The sequence below is a fragment of the Delphinus delphis genome, chromosome 3 (assembly GCF_949987515.2).
Source record: "Delphinus delphis chromosome 3, mDelDel1.2, whole genome shotgun sequence".
NCBI classification, from domain to species: domain Eukaryota; kingdom Metazoa; phylum Chordata; class Mammalia; order Artiodactyla; family Delphinidae; genus Delphinus; species Delphinus delphis.
Genome location: NC_082685.1, coordinates 81,531,897 through 81,551,977, shown reverse-complemented (window position 1 = coordinate 81,551,977; position 20,081 = coordinate 81,531,897). Strand labels below are relative to the sequence as shown.

The 20,081-nt window shown below is 37.2% G+C and overlaps 1 protein-coding gene across 8 annotated transcripts in view; it reads right to left on the bottom strand.

The window, feature by feature from the left end:
- Nucleotides 1-20,081, bottom strand: part of APC (APC regulator of WNT signaling pathway) — a 138,392-nt gene that overhangs the window by 101,931 nt on the left and 16,380 nt on the right. The window contains exon 1 of one of the 8 annotated variants that reach the window (XM_060009016.1): nt 2,982-3,149. The exons of the other annotated variants lie outside the window; for them this stretch is intronic. The gene's annotated coding sequence lies outside the window, so the exon portion shown is untranslated. Of the gene's footprint in view, nt 1-2,981; nt 3,150-20,081 lie in introns of those variants that run through there. 8 annotated transcript variants of the gene reach the window in all.

Genomic DNA, 20,081 nt, shown 5'->3' with positions numbered 1-20,081 from the left:
TAAGAGGTGAACTTACAGAAATCAAGAACCACAGATTATTGACTATTGGAACTAGAAGATCTAGAAATCACTTCATCTAACCTCATTTTACATTCAAGGCACTTAATACTTCAAAACTAATTTGCTTTTCAGAATTATCTGCTATTCCAAGCAGATTTTACAAGGCATGGTGTTTCAAAGAGCAAACCACCGCATTCTTCCAGTTAGAAGACATTTTAGATGATATAAATCTTTAAAGATCCTAGGAGTAGCCAAAGCAATCAGTGTTTTCAATGCAATAGCAATAATATTTCATACAGTTCTATTGTAAGTTTCTTAGAGGTTAGTTTCCATGTCTTATTTGACTCTCCTGAACCTTTATAGGTCTGGCATTTAGTAGGTACTCAAATGTGTAGTCAATGTATTTCCTCAAGTCATCTTTTCTATATTATATTGCCCTATCCTATCTTATGTGCTATGTAAAATTCCAGAGTGTAGTACCAAAAAAAAAAAAAAAAGAAAAAGAAAAAAAGAGGAGGGAGGTCAAAATTAAAGAGAACATTTAATATAAAAGGACTGTTAAATTATGTGAAATTAGAAAAAAAAATAGAGAAAAATGGTAAAATAAAAATCCAAAGAGCAATGCATGAAAAGACTGCAATTAATAGCTTTGATTCAGTTCATAGACCTACTTATGAATATTTAACTTTTGAACTCCTTAATAGCTCAATTCTGGCAATATCAATTAACAATGAATAATTTCAAAGACCAACAGTACAGTCTTATATTAGGTATTTCATAATGCAAGGGGAAAGAAATCAACTTTTCTTACTTTAGTTCTTTATTTCTTATTTAATTCCAAAAAATATCTCTATCTAATACTGTTCTGTTTAGTTGAAGTTTAAGTTGATTAATAAGATGATAGTTTCATAGAGTTAGAACAAAATAGAAGACTTATGTTCTTTACATCCTTATACAATACATGACCTTGGATAAAGTCACAACATATGCAATTAGGAATAATCTAACGTTTAAAATGAAAATAATGCTACATTGAGCTGTTTAAATCATAAAATAAGATAATTTATGTAAAAATAAGAATCATAAACTCTCAAAAACTATACCAATTGGAGTTCAAAGAAATGAATGGTATCAGCTATTAAATTTCACTTGAAAAAATTTTTTTAAATTATTGAAAAAGTATCTTGAAGGATCTTCTGGAAAATTTGGATATACTGCAAAAAACAAACAAATAAATAAATAAATTTCACTTGAAAATTTAATGCAACATCTTTAATTCTAGGTACAGTTTCCATCAGATTTTAAAAAGAGATCCTAAGAACTATTAACCCTGATACCCATAACTAAACAATTCTTAAAGCAAAAATAGTTTTAAAAATAAAGAATAAAATCGCTTATTTATCAGTGAAAACTTTACATAGTCTAATTTTATTCAAGTCCAATTCCTTATTATCTTGAAAAAAATTACTGAAACAAAAATTATAGGTTCTTTCAAGACTTTCTATTACATAAACACTACTTAAGAGACATTGATCCTGGAGGGCTTTACAAAGCCACTGCCACCCTGTTCAGAGAGTAGGGAGGTGTGACAAGCTGGCTACCATAAACAGGCATTAAGATAAGGCATTTAAAACTACTCAATCTGAAAACTTGTTTTTAGACATTTAATGAAACAAAAATACAGTGCAACGGAAACAGTCTATATCAAGAGTATATCTTATGAATATTCACTAAACAGAAATACATCTAAAAGAAAAATCATACTGCTTTAATTTTAAATATTTGCCTATAGACTTTATTCAATGATATCTAAAACTGACCAGAGTAATATAAAATTACCTAATAAACACAGACCTTAAATATTAAGCCTATGAAAAATTTACCACTGTAACTTTTCACAAAGTGATTTACATTATAAAGTGATTTACTCTTGAGTAACCTAATTAATAGCATAAAGCTATACTAACAAAGGAATAGATCCCCTGCTTCATACATAATTTATTAAGATTTCCTATAGGATTTATTTAAAGCAAAGAATTTGAGCATCTCTTTTGTGATACAGAATCAAAGTGTCTGATAAATTCCACTGTCAAAACATTCATAGCCTGATATTCTTCCTACTTTAAAAAACTAAGTTATTCTTTCCATCCAGGTTGTAATGATATGATAAACTATGGCTTTTTGTAAATAGACTTCTACCACCAGCATTGCTGCAAGGGTTCTTATTCCTCTGCAGTTATCTTTCCAGCCTGGGAGGGAGAAAAGCACTGCTGCAGTCATCTGCAAAAAGGCATTACATTGCATCTTAAAACTAACAAAGACACTGGTATCTCTTTGCCACCCTATTCACTGGCAGTTCACTTAGAACTGCAAAAGCAGGCACTTTTGGTAACCCAAATTTCACGGATCAACCAAAACCACCACTGAAGCTCTGCAGTACCTGCCTCCACCTCTTCCTCCTCTCCCAAGGAGCCCTTTCCACTAGGTTCATAACAGCCATCAGCAGCAGCTTCGTAACCCCTCCCCTGGCTACCACTGCATGTGTCCTTGTGGCCAGGGAGGAAAAGAAGCCTTTCAGTGGGCTAAAGCTTTTGCTCCTCGCCATGAATATGCTCCATTCTTTGTTGTCCTCTACCCGTTTCCTTAGATACTGTTATTCCACTCGACTCTGTCAACATGCATTATAAAAACAAAACCTCCTTCTAGCTTCAAAAACAGCTCTTTCTCACCAGACTCCCCTTAACACTCCTACCCCTCCCCCCCTTCTTCCTCTTCTGTCAAAAACCCTGGATCAGAAGCACAGGAAATCCATCTCCTGTGCTGCAATGGTGGGGGGGTGGGGGAGACGCCCCTGCCTCCCCGCTTGGCATGTGGCATCAGACTCTGTGCCAAGGAAAGACCATCGGCTTTAGACAGTGCAAGGGAAAATCGCCTCCTTCTCCCCCGGCAGCTAGCCGGGCCATCGTAGCTCCAGCACCTACCCCATTTCCGAGCTCAGCAGCACCTCCATTCCGTCTCCAGTGACACCCAGGCGGGCTGCGCCAATACAGCCACATGTCGGTCACGTGTGCCCACGCCCAGCCAATCGGAGGGTCCCCGACGGGAAAGGGGAGCGCCCTGGTCCGCATCCAGCGGATTACACAGCTGCTTCACGCTCCGCTTCCCGACCCGCACTCCCGACCCGCACTCCGCACTCCGCAGCAGGACATAGGGCCCCGCCCCGCCCCGCCCCGCCCCACCCCAAGGCTCCAGCCCTAGCCGGCACTTAGTGCTCACCGACTCCACCTCCGGGCAACCCACTGGAGCTGGTGGAAGCAGACAAGCATAATGCGGGTGGGGTGGGGGTGGGGGAGGCCCACGGGGCAGGAAGATTAGCACAAGATACTGGAGGTGGGTGGGTAATAAATTACATCTCATTTGCTATTTGCTAAGATTTACATGCTTGCAACACAGAGAAAAAGAATTTCACTAAATGTATTAAAACGAATAATTTTACATTACGTATCACCGATTTGTTAGGTAAATCACTGGAACTGTGTTTGAATTAAAAATACAGTCTCCAGAAATGCTATGGTGGCAGTAGAGTAGAGTAGTTGAGATCAGAATCATGCAGCCACACAGTCTGGACTGAATCTTTGCTCCCGTCACTTACTAGCTGTGTGACTTTAGTCACTTTCATTTCCCTTGCAAAACGGGAGTAGAAATGTTGAATAGAGAAGTTAATATATAGGAAGCAGTATTTGGAGCAGACCCTGACACAGTAAATGCTGTTAGTCACTACTAATCTGAGACTTAAATATTTTAATGCAAATTCTGCATTTCACTTAAATTTAACCAAGTGAAGCTTGAATTACTAATTTTTTTAAATAAATTTATTTTATTTTTGGCTGCACTGGGTCTTCATTGCTGAGCGCGGGCTACTCTTCGTTGCGGTGCATGGGCTTCTCATTGCCGTGGCTTCTCTTGTTGCGGAGCACGGGCTCGAGGCACGCGGGCTTCAGTAGTTGTGGCATGTGGGCTCAGTAGCTGTGGCTCGCAGGCTCTAGAGTGCAGGCTCAGTAATTGTGGCACACGGGCTTAGTTGCTCTGCGGCATGTGGGATCTTCCCAGACCAGGGCTCGAACCCGTGCCCCCTGCATTGGCAGGCAGATTCTTAACCACTGCGCCACCAGGGAAGTCCCTGAATTACTAATTTTTATGAGTTAGAAGAACAAAATCCAAATTGCCAAGAATTTAAAGTGGATTTAAATTCTGTTTCAATGGGGATGGGGGGTGGAATCAGTTTTCATGATCTATTTCAAATTTAAAAGGATACTTAACTTTAGGTTTTTTAATGAAATGTATTTACTATAATCTTTTAATTTTTCAAATTAATAGCATGAAAAGCAGCAAGCAAGCTATTAAATAGCACACTTGGAGCAATTTCATTTTATTAAAAATGGTATAAATTAGAAAAGTAATAGACAAATAGCAAAATGCTCCTAGATGTACACACAATGGATGGTTCACAGTGGTTATCCATGGAAGGTGAGATTATGGAGTGATTGCTGCTTTTCCTTTCTGCTTCTGGATATTTTTTTCTTTATCTCTGTATTATAATGCCTAATATATAGCAAATACCCCCTAAATATTTGTTGAATGAACAAATGAACAAACATCAATCACATATTACTAGTAATTTACTAGTAAGTAGAAAAATTATATATTACATAAAAGTTTAAATATATTTAGGAACACTTTCCCTTGATATTTGAAATAAAGGAAACATAAATCAATTTGGTTCTATCTTAAATATCCCTTTTGTCAAGATGACTTAGTTTTACAAAAGGCTTTCAAGATTCTCTTACTGAAAGTGCATGATTTATTGAACAGGACTTATTTATACAGTCATCAACTATTTGTGACAAATTCTGAATAGATAATTTCTCATAAGGCCTAAAACTTCTGGAAAGGAAGAATACATTTTAGAAGCTCCTAAAAATAACTTCTTAGTATCCTAAGAAACAACTCTATTACTCTTGACTCAGACTATGACTCAAGCTATTATTTAGTATACCAGTTTGTAGCCAAAATATTTGTCTAAATTTTTATTACATGTGTTGTAACAGTTAGTGTTTCAAATGACAAAATTTTAAAGAAAGCTATGACCATTATATGTTCACCGATCAATAAAACTCAAATCAATCAAAAAGCAAGCCAATCTAAAAACTACATTTTACAATGTGGCCAACTTAATTTTTTCAGTAAAATTTTGAAACCAGTTTTCTCAGATTCCACAAAAGTTTGATTTGAATTTTTTATTAAAAATATACTTAGGGCTTCCCTGGTGGCGCAGTGGTTGAGAGTCCGCCTGCCGATGCAGGGGACGCGGGTTCGTGCCCCAGTCCGGGGGGATCCCACATGCCGCGGAGCAGCTAGGCCCGTGAGCCATGGCCGCTGAGCCTGCGCGTCTGGAGCCTGTGCTCCGCAACGGGAGAGACCACAACAGTGAGAGGCCCGCGTACCGCAAATATATATATATATATACACACACACGTATACACTTAGCTATTTTTAAAACTACAATTAAAAACATATACAATCAAAATGTTTTAGACCCAATCTGAAAACAATGGAGGTCACTGAAGCATTAATTTGTGCTACTAGGTTTATATGTATCTCAGAATAAAGCTCCTGCCATCCCTACTTGTATAAAAATGTTATTATTCAGGCTACATACATATGTATGCATTAAAAGTATTTTCTGATCAAAATTTGCTATAGAAATAAATTGTACATTAAGGCTATTATAAGACTGTACTGACAAACATGCCCCTGATTTCAAATATCTGTGCTCATTATGACTAGCTTTACTGTTTTTAATAAATATTCGTGTTATAAATATGAACACATAGTGCATCTTAAAAAAATAAACAACCTCTGAACCTTCTGTAACTTAAAAAAAATTGATGACTCAACAGAAATAATAGGATTCTTAAAGTCTTAAATCCTTCATTCTATTTTAACATGAACCTGTTAGGCTTAATTTAAGACTTGTGATTTTGAAAACTGATAAGAATATGGGCAACAATATCAACTAGAATAAAATGAGTTAAAATCAGTGCTCTGAATTCAGTTATCTCAACTCGTACTTTAATACTTAACTCTTTCTTTACTGGAGACCTCAGATACATTGATAGCAGAATAAAATATAGATTTATGCCTACAAAGAGATCAACGAAAGTCTTTTTCTTTAAAAATAATAATTATGTATTGTAAAAGCACATGCTAGTGTAAGTTCTCCAGGTGCAAAGCAACCAAATAAAGCTCAAATTCATTTAAAAATCTTCCAGTCTTCAGATTCATACTGGGTTAGGGTATGACAAAAAATCCTAAAAACAGAATAAAGTGGGTCAGAGACCAAAGACCAATTCTCCCATTGTTTCTATACTTCTCATGGGACATGGGAAGGAGCTGAAATGTTGCAATGGAAATTGGATTTTTAGTGATGTATAAACTAAGTGAGAGATATATACATGGTCTTCTACAAGCCAGACATATAGATGTGTTCTATGTTACCTCAAAAAGCAAAAGTTTCTCAAAAGAAATGTTTCTAGCACCAATAATAGAATCTTAGTGTTTTTCCCTCCAATCTTTCTCCTCTCTAATCAGCAAATATCAAAATAGATTTTTACACCCCTGCTCAAGAACATTTCATGGCTTTCTGTTACTGACAGTGGAAGTGAGATAGTCTGGAGTTTAACTGTAGAGTGCCTACGCTAAAAGGCTTTCTACAGGTATTAAGTTTTCCATGGCCGCCACAACAAATTACCACAAATTTAGTGGCTTAAAACAACAAAATTTATTATCTTACAGTTTTGTAGCTCAGAAGTCCAAAATGGGTCTCACTGAGCTTAAATCAAGGTGTCTGCAGGGCTCTACTTCTTTCAGGAGGCTCTAAGGGAGAATCTGTTTTCTTGCCCTTTCCAGGTTCTAGAGACCAACTATATTTTTGGTTCAAGGCCTCTTTCCTCCATCTTCAAAGCTAGCAGTCGTGGCCTGAGTCCTTCTCAATTTGCAGCACTGTCACTTTGCTTCTATTGTCATTATCTCTTTCTCTGAATCTTGTTCTTCTCTTCCCTCTTTTAAGGACTTAAAAACCGTTCTTACATTGGCCCACCTCAATGATCCAACAATCCAGGGTACCTCATTAGCAACTGTATTCCACCTGCAACCTTAATTCCCCTTTGTAACATAATCTAACATATTCACAGGTTCTAGGGATTAGGAACTGGACATCTTTAGGGAGCCATTATTCTGCCTACCACACTAAAGCTTTATCTTCAACTATTACAGAACTTGCATCCTAATACCAGTCCAATCAAACTAAACACTTAGCCATTTCTTTTTTTAAAAAATAAATTTGTTTATTTGTTTATTTTTTGGCTGCGTTGGGTCTTCGAGCTGTGCTCAGGCTTTCTCTAGTTCCAGCAAGCAGGGGCTACTCTTCGTTGTGATGTGCCGGCTTCTCATTGTGGCGGCTTCTCTTGTCGCGAAGCATGGGCTCTAGGTGTGTGCTCTTCAGTAGCTGTGGCTCGCAGGCTCTAGAGCGCAGGCTCAGTAGCTGTGGCGCACAAGCTTAGTTGGTACGCGGCACATGGGATTTTCCAGGACCAGGGCTCGAACCCGTGTCCCCTGCACTGGCAGACGGATTCTTAACCACTGTGCCACCAGGGAAGTCCCCACTTAGCCATTTCTAAAACTCACCTTAGACATAGAACTTTCTGCCTTTACTATAATGTGGTACAGTAGAAGGCTCCAGCATATGGAGACTGAAGAATCAGGTTTAAAGTTCTGAGTCTTTCATTTTGTAGCTCTGTGACTCTGGATGTTACTTAACTATCCTAAGACTTGGCTACTCTTTCATCTGTAAAATGAGAATAACTGTTTGGCTTATTTTATAGAGCTGTTATAAGGATCAAATGTATAACTGTGAACAAACTTTATAAACTATGAAATATGTTTTACGAGTAACAGATTATTAATTGCTCTATTGGTCCAAATCAAGATTCAGCTTAAACATACATTTCCATGAAGTAATCTACCATCCCACCTAGACTCCTAGACTCCTCACCCTCCTCTTCCCTCCACTGTTCCCTCCTTTTATGGCACAAACACATTGTAGCTCTGTGTGTACATCTCCTTCCCCATTCCTGACTATAAGAATCCGAGGGAAGAGCCACACCTGATTTTATCTTGAACGTCTCATGGTGTATACCATAGTATTTTGTACATAACAGGTGTTCATTAAGTATTAGTAGAAGGAATGAGTTAAAATTAATCTCCAAAGGGGACCCAATGCAGATGCTCTCAAGGAATAATAGTAGAGCAAATGCTGAATAATGAATATTAGTACAAAGTATAACTTTCTACAGAGGAAATGGAATGCTTTAAATAAAAACCCTAGGCCCTGTAAGTGAAAAATATGTGACGCAGCCTTGGGGCTAAGTTTCTGAGGTTAGGTGGCTGCACAGTAGAATCACTTTAGGAGCTTGAGAAGTTTTAAAAACACCATTAAGTCAGAATCTCTGAGGATGAGGTCCAGGCATTGGTGGGTGCTGGCAGGATTGCGAAGCACCACTCACCACTCTAGCTTCTGCTATCAAAGCTCCTACTGCACTATGATAGGGAGACCATTTTGAAATGCCTTTTAATTCAGTGTGCTATACAGATTGAGGCATTTGCTTACAGAGGAAAAAAACCTTCCTTTTTCCTGTCAAAAAGCTTCCTTGTCATGTATTAGCAATTAACATAAGAAAAACAATAGGGACTAATAAATAAACAGAATATGTTCTACTACATTAAGGAATCAAAGAAAACAAAAACAAAAGAGTATCATTTTCACCTATTAAATAGGCAATGATATTTTAAAATAATATTGCGGGTCAGTGAGGATACATTTTAAAAAAATAGGCAGGGTTTCCCTGGTGGCGCAGTGGTTGAGAGTCTGCCTGCCGATGCAGGGGACACGGGCTCGAGCCCTGGTCCGGGAAGATCCCACGTGTCGCAGAGCAACTGGGCCTGTGAGCTACAACTACTGAGCCTGTGCTCCACAGCAAGTGAGGCCGCGACAGTGAGAGGCCCGCGCACCACAATGAAGAGTGGCCCCCACTTGCCACAACTAGAGAAAGCCCTCGCATAGAAACGAAGACCCAACACGGCCAAAAATAAAATAAAATAAAAAAAGGCAGTAGCTTTTGAAAATCCTTAAAATGTTTAAAATGCTTATACTGAAATAAGTCCAGTTAATAGAAATTATCTTATGTACAATCAGGTACATGCACAAAGATTTATATTCAAAGATACTCAGTATTGTTTCCACAAGTGAAATTTTAGAAACAACCTCAATGATTGATAACAACAGCTTGGTTAATTATACTTTTGGCACTCATTTTTTTTTTTTTTTTTTTTGCGGTACGCGGGCCTCTCACTGTTGTGGCCTCTCCCGTTGCGGAGCACAGGCTCTGGATGCGCAGGCTCGGTGGCCATGGCTCACGGGCCCAGCCGCTTCGGGGCATGTGGGATCTTCCCAGACCGGGGCACGAACCCGTGTCCCCTGCATCGGCAGGTGGACTCTCAACCACTGCGCCACCAGGGAAGCCCACTTTTGGCACTCTTAAAGATGATTAATGTTATGCCGGATATACAATTACATAAAAAAGCATAAAATACATAAGAATAAATTTACCCAAGGAAATGAAAGATCTGTACAGTGAAAACTATAAGACAGTGATGAAAGAAATTGAAGAAGACACAAATAAATGGAAAGATATTTCATGCTCACTGATTAGAAAAATTAATATTGTTAAAATGTCCATACTACCCAAAGTGATCTACAGATTCAATGCAATCCCTTTCAAACCTCCAATAGCATTTTTCACAGAAATAGAAAAAACAATCCTAAAATGTCTATGGAACCACAAAAGACCCCAAATAGCCAAAGCAATATTGGAGGAAAAAAAAGAAAAAAAAAAAAGAACAAAGCTGGAGGCACCACACTTCATGGTTTCAAACTATATTACAAAACTACAGTAATCAAAACAGTATGATAATTGTATATCAACTATACTTCAATTAAAAAAAAAAACAGCATGGTACGAACATAAAGACAGACATGTAGATCAAGGAACAGAATAGCAAGCCCAGAAATCAACCCAGGCAAATATGGTCAATTACTTTATGACAAAGGAGCCACACATATACAGTGGTGAAAAGACAGTCTCTTCAATAAATGATGTTGGGAAAACTGGACAGCCACTTGCAAAAGAATGAACTGGACCCCTATTTTACACCATACACAAAAAATCAACTAAAAATGGATTAAAGACTTATATTTAATACCTGAAACTGTAAAACTCCTAAAAGAAAACATATAGAATAAGCTCCTTGACATCAGTCTTGGCAATAATTTTTTTTGATTTGACACCAAAAAACAAAGGCAATAAAAGCAAAAATGAACAAGTGGGACAATATCAAACTAAAACGCTTCTACACAGTGAAAGAAACCATCAGCAAAATGAAGAGGCAACCTATCAAAATGGAGAAAACACTTCCAAATCATATATCTAATAAGGGGTTAATATCGAAAAAAAATCTATATCTATATCTATCTATCTATATATATAACAACCTCATACAACTAAATAGCCAACAAACCAAACAACTGGATTAAAAAATGGGCAGAGGAACTGAACAAACATCTTCCCAAAGAAGACATCCAAACGGCCAACAAGTACATAAAAAGATGTTCAACATCACCCATCATCATGGAAATGCAAATCAAAACCAAAATGATATCACCTTGCATCTGTTCGAATGGCTGTCATCAAAAGACAAGAAATAACAAATATTAGGGAGGATGTGGTGAAAAGGGAATCCCAGTGCACTTTTAGTGGGGATGTAAATTGGTGCAGCCACTATGGAAACAGCATGGAGTTTCCTCAAGAAAGTAAAGTTTAACTCCCATATGATCCAGCAACCCCACTTCTGGGTATATATACAAAGGAAGAGAGATCTGCACTCCCATGTTTATTGCAGCATATTCTTAACCGCCAAGATATGAAAACAAGTGTCCATCAATGGATGAGTGGATAAAAATCTCACACACACACACACACAAAATGAAGTATTATTCAGCCATGAGAAAGAAGGAAACCCTGCCATTTGGGACAACATGGATGGACCATGAAGGCATTATGCTAAGTGAAATAAGCCAGGCAGAAAAGACAAATACTGCATGGAATCACTTATATGAGGAATCTAAATAAAAAGCCAAATTCACAGAAAAAAATAAAAATTTCAATTTTTCTTAATTTTATAAAATTTCCACAACCTAACACACATAATTTCTGTATTTTTTCCCAAAAGTTAAGTGCCTTTTGGACACAATTTGATATCTTAACATGAGAAGAAGAGAGAAATTAACATTTCTTTCTCATCTAATCTGTAGCCAAAGGCAGATCCAGATTTTGTGGGGTTCAGGATCATATATAAATTATGGGGGAGCCTTCCTTAAGGAAAATACAAATTAATTCAAAATTGCTATTGCTGCTGCAAAAGAACCTAGGAAGGGTCCATGAAATTAGGTGCATTAAACTTTGTGAGTTTCATGATAAATCTTCTAAACCAGTAGCAGACATTATGATCAGCAAATATATATAATCAGCAAATTCATCTCACTTGAATTTCTATAGAGATTAAAAAAAGATCACTGTTCACACACATAGGCTCAAAGAAATTTCAAAATTCATTCAGGTCCCCACATAGTGAAGTGGCAGTCTGCCTCCTAAGCCAGTGTTGGTCAAACTGCCTCACTCTCCAGGTCTCATGAGCACTTCATGTTAGATCTTCTAATTAGATTTAAATACAGTAGATGCTCCATATCCTTGGGTTCTTCATTCAACCACTGAGGATTCAACCAGCCATGGATCAAAAATACACAGAAAAGATTCCAGAAAGTTCCAAAAAGCAAAACTTGAATTTGCCAAGCAGCCTCCAATTACTTACATAGCATTTACAATGTATTAGGTATTATAAGTAATCTAGAGATGATTTAAAGTATAGTGGGAGGGATATGTGTAGGTTATATGTAAATACTATACTGTGTTATATAAGGGACTTGAGCATCCCTGGGTTTTGGTATCCTCCAGGGTCCTGGAACCAATCCCTAATGGATACCAAGGGACGACTGTGTGTCATCTCCGAGAGCAGCTTGTACTTCCTCCTTCAGAGCCTCACCCTTCATAAAAAAGTTACTTGTTCAATTATCATCCTGATGATTACTGCAGCACCTAGCTCTGTAGTAGTAGGTGCTCAATAAATCCTTATTGAGTGAATACATCTTTTAATAATCAGAATAAGTGAAAACAAGACATCTCAAACAGCTTTGAAAATGTCAATCTGGAATCTACAAAAAAATCCCCTTGACCCATAAATTTTTATCAATGGGTAACCACAGATTTCTCTGGAAGATATCTAGAACAAAATTTCTTTAAATGCAGGAGACATTTTCACATTGTCATGCTTATTTAGTTAAATAACTAAAGAGAAACAGTTTGGGGTTGTCTTATGGGCGTGTGGCAAATACAAGGTAATGACTGATAGTGGGCATATAAACAAAGGCAAAAGAAATCAGAAAAACTGTGAATGACTCAAAAAAGGCTACTCTGTCAGAGTTAATTCTGCTTCACTGCCCTTGTATGATGTTAAATATGTTAAACGTGTATTAGGCTAAATATGCCCTGGTGTTACAATAGTGAATACGCTACATTACATGGTAAGAAGGACCTGGCAGATGTAATTAAAGTCATTAATAGGCTGACTTTAAAATAGGGAGATGAAATTCACTACCTGTCACTGGTTCGGCACTTTCTCTGCATGTCATATGGTATCCTGCGCCCCTAAAGGAGGTAACACCCTCTGAAAGATGAGCTTATATGGGGAAGATGACCCCCAGAGCATTGTGATCCTTGCCCAGAAGTTCAGGAGTGATCAATGGCAGGATTTGTTTGGCTCTGTTTAGTTGAAATTTATCCAATAATGGTAGTGAAAACATCTGCTTTTTTTGAGGCAAGTATGAATGTAATAAAATAAGTGCTTTACTGCAGATGAAGAACCATGTGGAGACATGAGAAAAGAAACTTGTAACTTGTAAGGAATAACTCTTACAGCCGCAGTCAAACTCTTGAGACTCAAGTAGGCCAGCTCCAGAGCACTGCAGTCCTGGGCCTTTAGACATGGACTTTCCTTAAGAATGAAGGTCACTTCTGCCTTGTTTTTACATGACTTTTGGGTTAAAATCTTTTCTTGCTCAATAATGCAAATCAGTGCCTAATACTGTGCTAGTCATACGGTACACTCAATAAATACTTGTTGAACAACAAAAAAGGGGCAGGGGGAGATGATCCTGGGTGGGCCCAATGTAATCACAAGCCCTTAAAAGCTACAAGCTGTTCACTGGCTTCCAAATGAAGTTAGAATAAATTTCAAATTCCTTAACTTGGTTTACAAGACTCTGTATAACCTACCCCCTGCTCCCATTCCCACCCTCCTCCCTAACTCCCCCTTTCTTCCCTCTCTCTAATGCCTTTGCACTGCCTCTCTTTCAGCTTCAAGAACTCTGTTCCCAAATCCTCAAATGACTGCTCTATTGTATCATTCAGCTTTGGCATAAATGTCTTGTCTTCAAAGAGACCTTCCATGACCATCGAATCAACACTGGTACTGTCCTTAAATTTCTATCACATCATACTGTTTTCTCTTCAAATCATTTAAAGATCTAAAAGGTTCTACCTATGTATCTATCTGTTTGTTTAATTTTCTGTCTCCCTCATCATCGTTTCCCAAACTAGAATACAAATGCCATGAGGACAGGAACCTATATTCTCATGCACTGCTGTTTCCTTCACACCTAGAACAGTGCCTGGTGCACAGTAAGCATTCAATAACACTGTTGAATGCATGAATGTAGATGATATAAAGACGAATAAGACATCAACTTACAATCTGATAGGGGATCTAAAATGTGCACAAGAAAAGTTTTAATACAAGGCAACATGTATATCAAAGGATGACAGATTAGATAATTTCTGGCCAGGTAATCAAGAAAGATTTCAGAGAGAAAGCAGCAAAAGAACTAGCCTTCAAAGATGTTTAGGAATATTTTAGGACAGAGATTTAGATTTTGTCTGTTAGGTTAAAAATTCTAGATATCTTATAGGCAATGAAAAATATAAACATTTCAAATAAAGAAGGATACATGATTACAGCAAGATCTACAAAAATTAACAGAACTAGTTGCTAGTTCCTACTCAAAAGAAGAAATAATCAGAAGTCATAATGCATACTATTACTAATTTATAGTTATTTAATGGTCAAAGGCTTTTTCAATTGGAAACTATAATAGCAGGAAAAAAACACAAAATTTTACACTCTATGAGAAATTTGTTTTATTTGGTCTTACTTTGGCAATTTTGACTACACACTTACTTATTAATTTATGTTGTTAATAAGACAAAAAACTCAAAATCACCTTTGGCAACCATTTTGCCCAATTAACAAATATTCAAACATTTCCATGTAAGTAAAGAAAATTTTTTTTTCTAAATTCTTAACACGCCCTAATCTGATAAAGTTCCAGTTTCTGGTCCACCAATGTTTTAAGCTACCCTTCCCCTAGGGGAAAAAAAACCAAATTCTGATTTTTTAAAAACTAAAAGTTTAAAGCAGAATTTTATTCTTGCCCGTGTGTGTGTGTGTGTGTGTGTGTGTGTGTGTGTGTGTTAACTATGTTTGGTTAATGTTTTTAGTTTGATCTTTACTGAAAACCCAAAGCAGCTGTAAGACTGCTCCCAAAGGTACAATTTACAATACAAACTTATAAACCCTATTCATAAAGATAACATTTTAACATTAAAGACTTCAGTGACTTAAGTCACCAAAACAGCACCAAATGTTTATGGTATCACTGTGAATTCAAGAAAAAGGTGCACACAGAACGAGTTTTTTAAAAATAGTCTTTCCCCCAAAATATAATTAAAACTCTCATCATTTTAACATTTAAAATATCATTAAAATACTTAGATTACTTGACAAATCATTTATCAATTTATAACACACAAATTACCCCTTGAAATACATGAGCATTAATAACAAAAAATCCAATTTTTAAATTGACATTAAAAACAAAATTTGGTGTATATGAAAGAATAAATTTATGGCCTAGTAATGGTGTGTATTTATTAGAACCTTAAACCAAATCCTTGGGTTAAGACTTTTATCCTTACACAATATCCCCAAATTGTTACCCTGAATGAGAAAGCAATGACTTTTTCAATACCGTATATACCAACTGAAGATGGTATTGCCTAATTCTATAATACCATTTCCTTCCTTTTTGAATAGCTTCTCTCCTTCTTGCTTTATGCTGAATTTTAATATGTAAGGCACAGTACAGACTATAAAATTATTTCACTTCTGGATATCTGAAGATAAATGTTTGCTATTATAGGCTTAAAAATCCAAATGTCTTATTAAGTAAAATGGAAAAACAAAAATCTACCTAGCATTACTGGACTGTGTCAATCAAATCAGAAACCTCTGGGTGACTTGGACTACCCACAATAGTATCTAATATATAGATGCATTTTAAAGATTAAAAGAATGAGTCACCTCGTAAGAGTTCAACATGAACACTTAACATTATGTTCTAAGAGGGAAGAGAGAAAGAAAAAAAGACAAACTAATACATTTAATTCCTTTTTTCAATATAGATTGTTTTTAAAACTAAAACTTCATATTTACTTCGTTAAGTCTTTTAAAAAACTTGCTTTGCCAAGTTCTCTAAGATTGGGTAGAATTAGTTGAACTGTCACATAGCTTTTATAGAAGCAAAAAGTAAGATTTCTTAAGAATTGGACTAAATTTCATTTCACATTCAAATACCTTCCTCAACAGACACCAGCAGTCAATAAGTACCTTGATTCTCAAACCAGTCTGTACTTGATACAATATGAAAAAGGCATTTTCTTATTCTGTTCCCAAAGAAGGTCTGCTATTTAATTCAAACTAATAGTTAGATCTGCTCAATTAAAACACTTGGAATTTTCATAGAAAAGGTATTTTTGATACTTGTTCTTTTACAATAGAGAACGCAAAGTTCTTAAAAAAAAAAGTCTCTTGTGAAGTGATAAGACAACTCTGACCAACTCCAAAATCTTAATAAAAAAATCTCAATTCCCAAAGTTTCAGTCTCTGAAGCATACTTCCTATCCCTCTAGTTTATGCTACCATCTCCAAATACAACATTCTTTTACCTCACTGGCTTCTTCAATCCAATGTTCTCATCAATTTCCACTATCACTTTCGTCTTTGCTTTCTTCCTTAGACCCAACAATAGCCATTCCCTTTCACTCAAACCCCTGATTCTTCTCTCCCTCTATTATATTTACCTGGTAAAACCCCAAATCTGGTTGAACTGAATGAACTATTCCACTTTTGCATGCCTTCATCAGGGCAGCTGTGTGTGTGTGTGTGTGTGTGTGTGTGTGTGATGCTGGGGAGAGTGGGGGTGGGGGAATGATCAGATAATAGGGCCTGGCTGGTTTCACTTTAAATTCACAACTGTAAACATGGAAGAATATTTAACACCGCCTGGCAGGCCTACTGTGTTTCCTATAAAGTCTGCTTTCTCACTACTTGAGTTAACTTTACACCTTTTTTCTGTCCTCAAACCTGTAACATCTATTTTCCTACCTATGCCACTCTCAGTTGAAGACCTACTTCATTCCATTAAAGAGAAATTTCCTCACATTTCCCTACCATGCCTATACTGCTTCTCTCCTATTAAAATAGAAAAAGCATCCCTGCTCCTATCAAAGACCAATACCTTACTTGGGCAATGGAGTCCAGCTAATCAAGAAAACCTTTGATTAGCCCCTCTCTCTCCAGTATAATCAGTTTCTCCTTCTCTACTGGATCATTATCATGAACACACAAACATGCTCTAATATTACTCATCTTTACAAATTCCTCTCCTGACCTTAGCTCCCCTCCACACACCCCCTCCACTAGATATGACCATTTCTTTGTTCTATTCACAGCCAAACCTCTTGATCTAGTGGCCTTCATTTCCCGTCTCTATTTTCTCACCTCTAATTCACTCTTTAGCCCTCCCTAATCCTCAACAATCTCCTGAAGCTCAAATCAAGGTCACCAATGACCACCATGTGGCCAAAATCCATTGCCCTCATCTTAGTACAATAACCTCTCAGTAACATTAGACCAAGCAGATCACTCTTTTCTACCTGAAGTTGATGTCTTCTCTTGGGCTCTAGTGACATATTCTCCTGGTTTTCCTCCTCCCTCTAATTTCGTTTATTGGATCTGTCTCTTCACTAGTCTTCTAAAACATGAGTGCCTCTGGGCTTGTACCAGGACTGCTTTCTCTCTTCACTGTTTTCTCACCTACTCCTAATGCTTTTAACCATCATCTATATGATGTTAAATCTCAAATTTGTATCTCCATCCTAACCCCCTTCTGTGAATATCCAACTATCTATCTGATTATTTCACTTTGATATTTGAGACATTTAAATTAAACAGATACTTGATCCACAAATCTTCCTGTCCTCTCCCTATGAAACTTAAATCTTCAAATTCTTACTCCTCTAAAGATTTCTCTCAAAAACAACACAAAGGGCAATTTTTTTTTCTCTTACAGTGGCAGCCTTATTCTTCCATACTATTCCAGCAGCGTAAGTATGCCAGCACCTAAAATCTCTGAAGACTATAGTCAGAATTCATTACTTTGTGAATGAAAGATGCCCTATATCCAGTCAGGTTTCTGAATGACAACTGGATCCAATGGCTAGATTAAGCAGTAACATCAATAGAAGATAGTGAAGATTTCAGCACTGTGTTAAAGCTCGAGGATGTATCCTACAATTTCTAAGAGGAAGCCAGAATTAGTATCTAAAGATATTCCCAGATTATGTGAGTTTTGTTCTTATCAGGCATCAAACATAATAAAAAATAAATCATTGTGAAAAGCTTGGCAATCAAACAGGCATTTTCCTGAGCAGTGCATAAACAATAGAAAGGTGTGCAGCATTCTAAAAGCCTTTTTTTTTTTGCATAAATTCACCTTGAGATTACCATAAACACCAAATATAAGATTGCTGATCCAATACTTATTTAAATGGGGTGTGGGGCTATGGTTGGGAAGTATCACAGCCACTTTCCAAGATTATCTCTAATGATCTTTAAATTCTGCTATTCAAGCCTTTGTACAGTGCTCTCCTATGCTGAATAGAGCTGACTTGTGTGACCAGTAAAATACTGAAGAAGTGTGTGACTTCTGAGGCTAGGTCATAAAAGACATTGTAGCTTCTGCCTTGGTCTCCTGAATTGCTTACTCTGGAGCCAGCCTCTGTGTTATAAGGATACTCAGGGTAACCTTATGGAAAGGCCAACATGGGGCCCAAACCACTAACAACTTGCCAGCCAAATGAGTGAGTGAGTGACCTTAGAAGCAGATCCTCTAGCCCCAGTCAACATTTGTTGCTCATGTAGACAGGGAATAAGCAAAACACACAGATTCTCTCACCTTACTGTAACCCACAATGGGAATTCCTCACAAACACCTTCTTGGGTAGCTAGCAAATGAGCCACCCTTGTCAGATTTCTCCGAATTATCTTCAATCATGGGGCTGCTTTTGTTAAACTCCAAACCAGTAGGATTTCCACACTGAAGTACTGGATAATCACATTTAAGTAGAAAGCTTTTTATCCTTTTCCAGTATCTGCTTTGTAATTTCTGAAGTGAAAAACTGTTCTGGAGCTTGAATGAGTTATCATTATAATTTAAAATTCTTAAGTATGTCATGTTCCAAAATGCTACTTTCTGATGAAAGCACAAATTAGACTTTACCACAATATATATTTGCCCTTCTGAAGAATATCCAACAGCTATGTTTGTGAGATTTGGGTTTCTGTGGAGTGTACTTTGAAAAGCTAAACAAGAAACTGGTAACAGCGATTGCCTCTGTGCAGGGGATGTGCGCAACTAAGGAAAAGGGGTAGGAAATTTATTTTCATTTCATTTCATTTTCTCTTGTACTTTTTGAAATGTATACTACATGCATGTAACATCTGCTCAAGGATATACATTTTAAAGTCTCTTTACCTGACAAAGCTACATTTTTTAATGTTTAAAATAAGAGAAACCTAAAACAACTTCAGTACTTATTCAAAATCATGCTCATTACTTTTTAAAGTGTACCAAGTAAGACATTATCTCAGTATCTTACTAGTGGCTACATTTAGGTTTGAGGCCAAGAAGCACGTTACATGTTACAACTCCGGAAACAACCAAGAAGATATGATAAGAAACAATCTGGCTTTAATAACATAAAAGAGAAATATGATTTTTAAAATTGTGTACGTAGATCTGCCTTAGAAAAGTTATGACAGTTGTTCCTATATCACTTCAGAAAAATATTTGAAAAAAAGCATAGTTAAAACGTTGTATGGGGCTTCCCTGGTGGCACAGTGGTTAAGAATCTGCCTGCCAATGAAGAGGACACGGGATCGAGGCCTGGGCCGAGAAGATCCCACATGCCGCGGAGCAACTAAGCCCGTGTGTCACAATCGCTGAGCCTGCACTCTAGAGCCCACAAGCCACAACTACTGAAGCCCACGTGCCTAGAGGCCGTGCTCCGCAACAAGAGAAGCCACCACAATGAGAAGCCTTTGCACAGCAATGAAGAGTAGCCCCCGCACCACAATGAAGAGTAGCCCCTGCACCGCAATGAAGAGTAGCCTCCGTTCGCCACAACTAGAGAAAGCACGTGCACAGCAACGAAGACCCAACGCAGCCTAAACAAATAAACAAACAAACAAACAAACGTAGTATGTCCTCATTTCGTAGATGAAAAAGCTAAATCACAGGAAGGTCAAGTGATTTGTCCTGATCTAGTTAAAGGCCAAGCCAGACTTGAATCCAGGTTTCATTTTCCAGTGAAGAAAAGCAAATTACTTCTGAT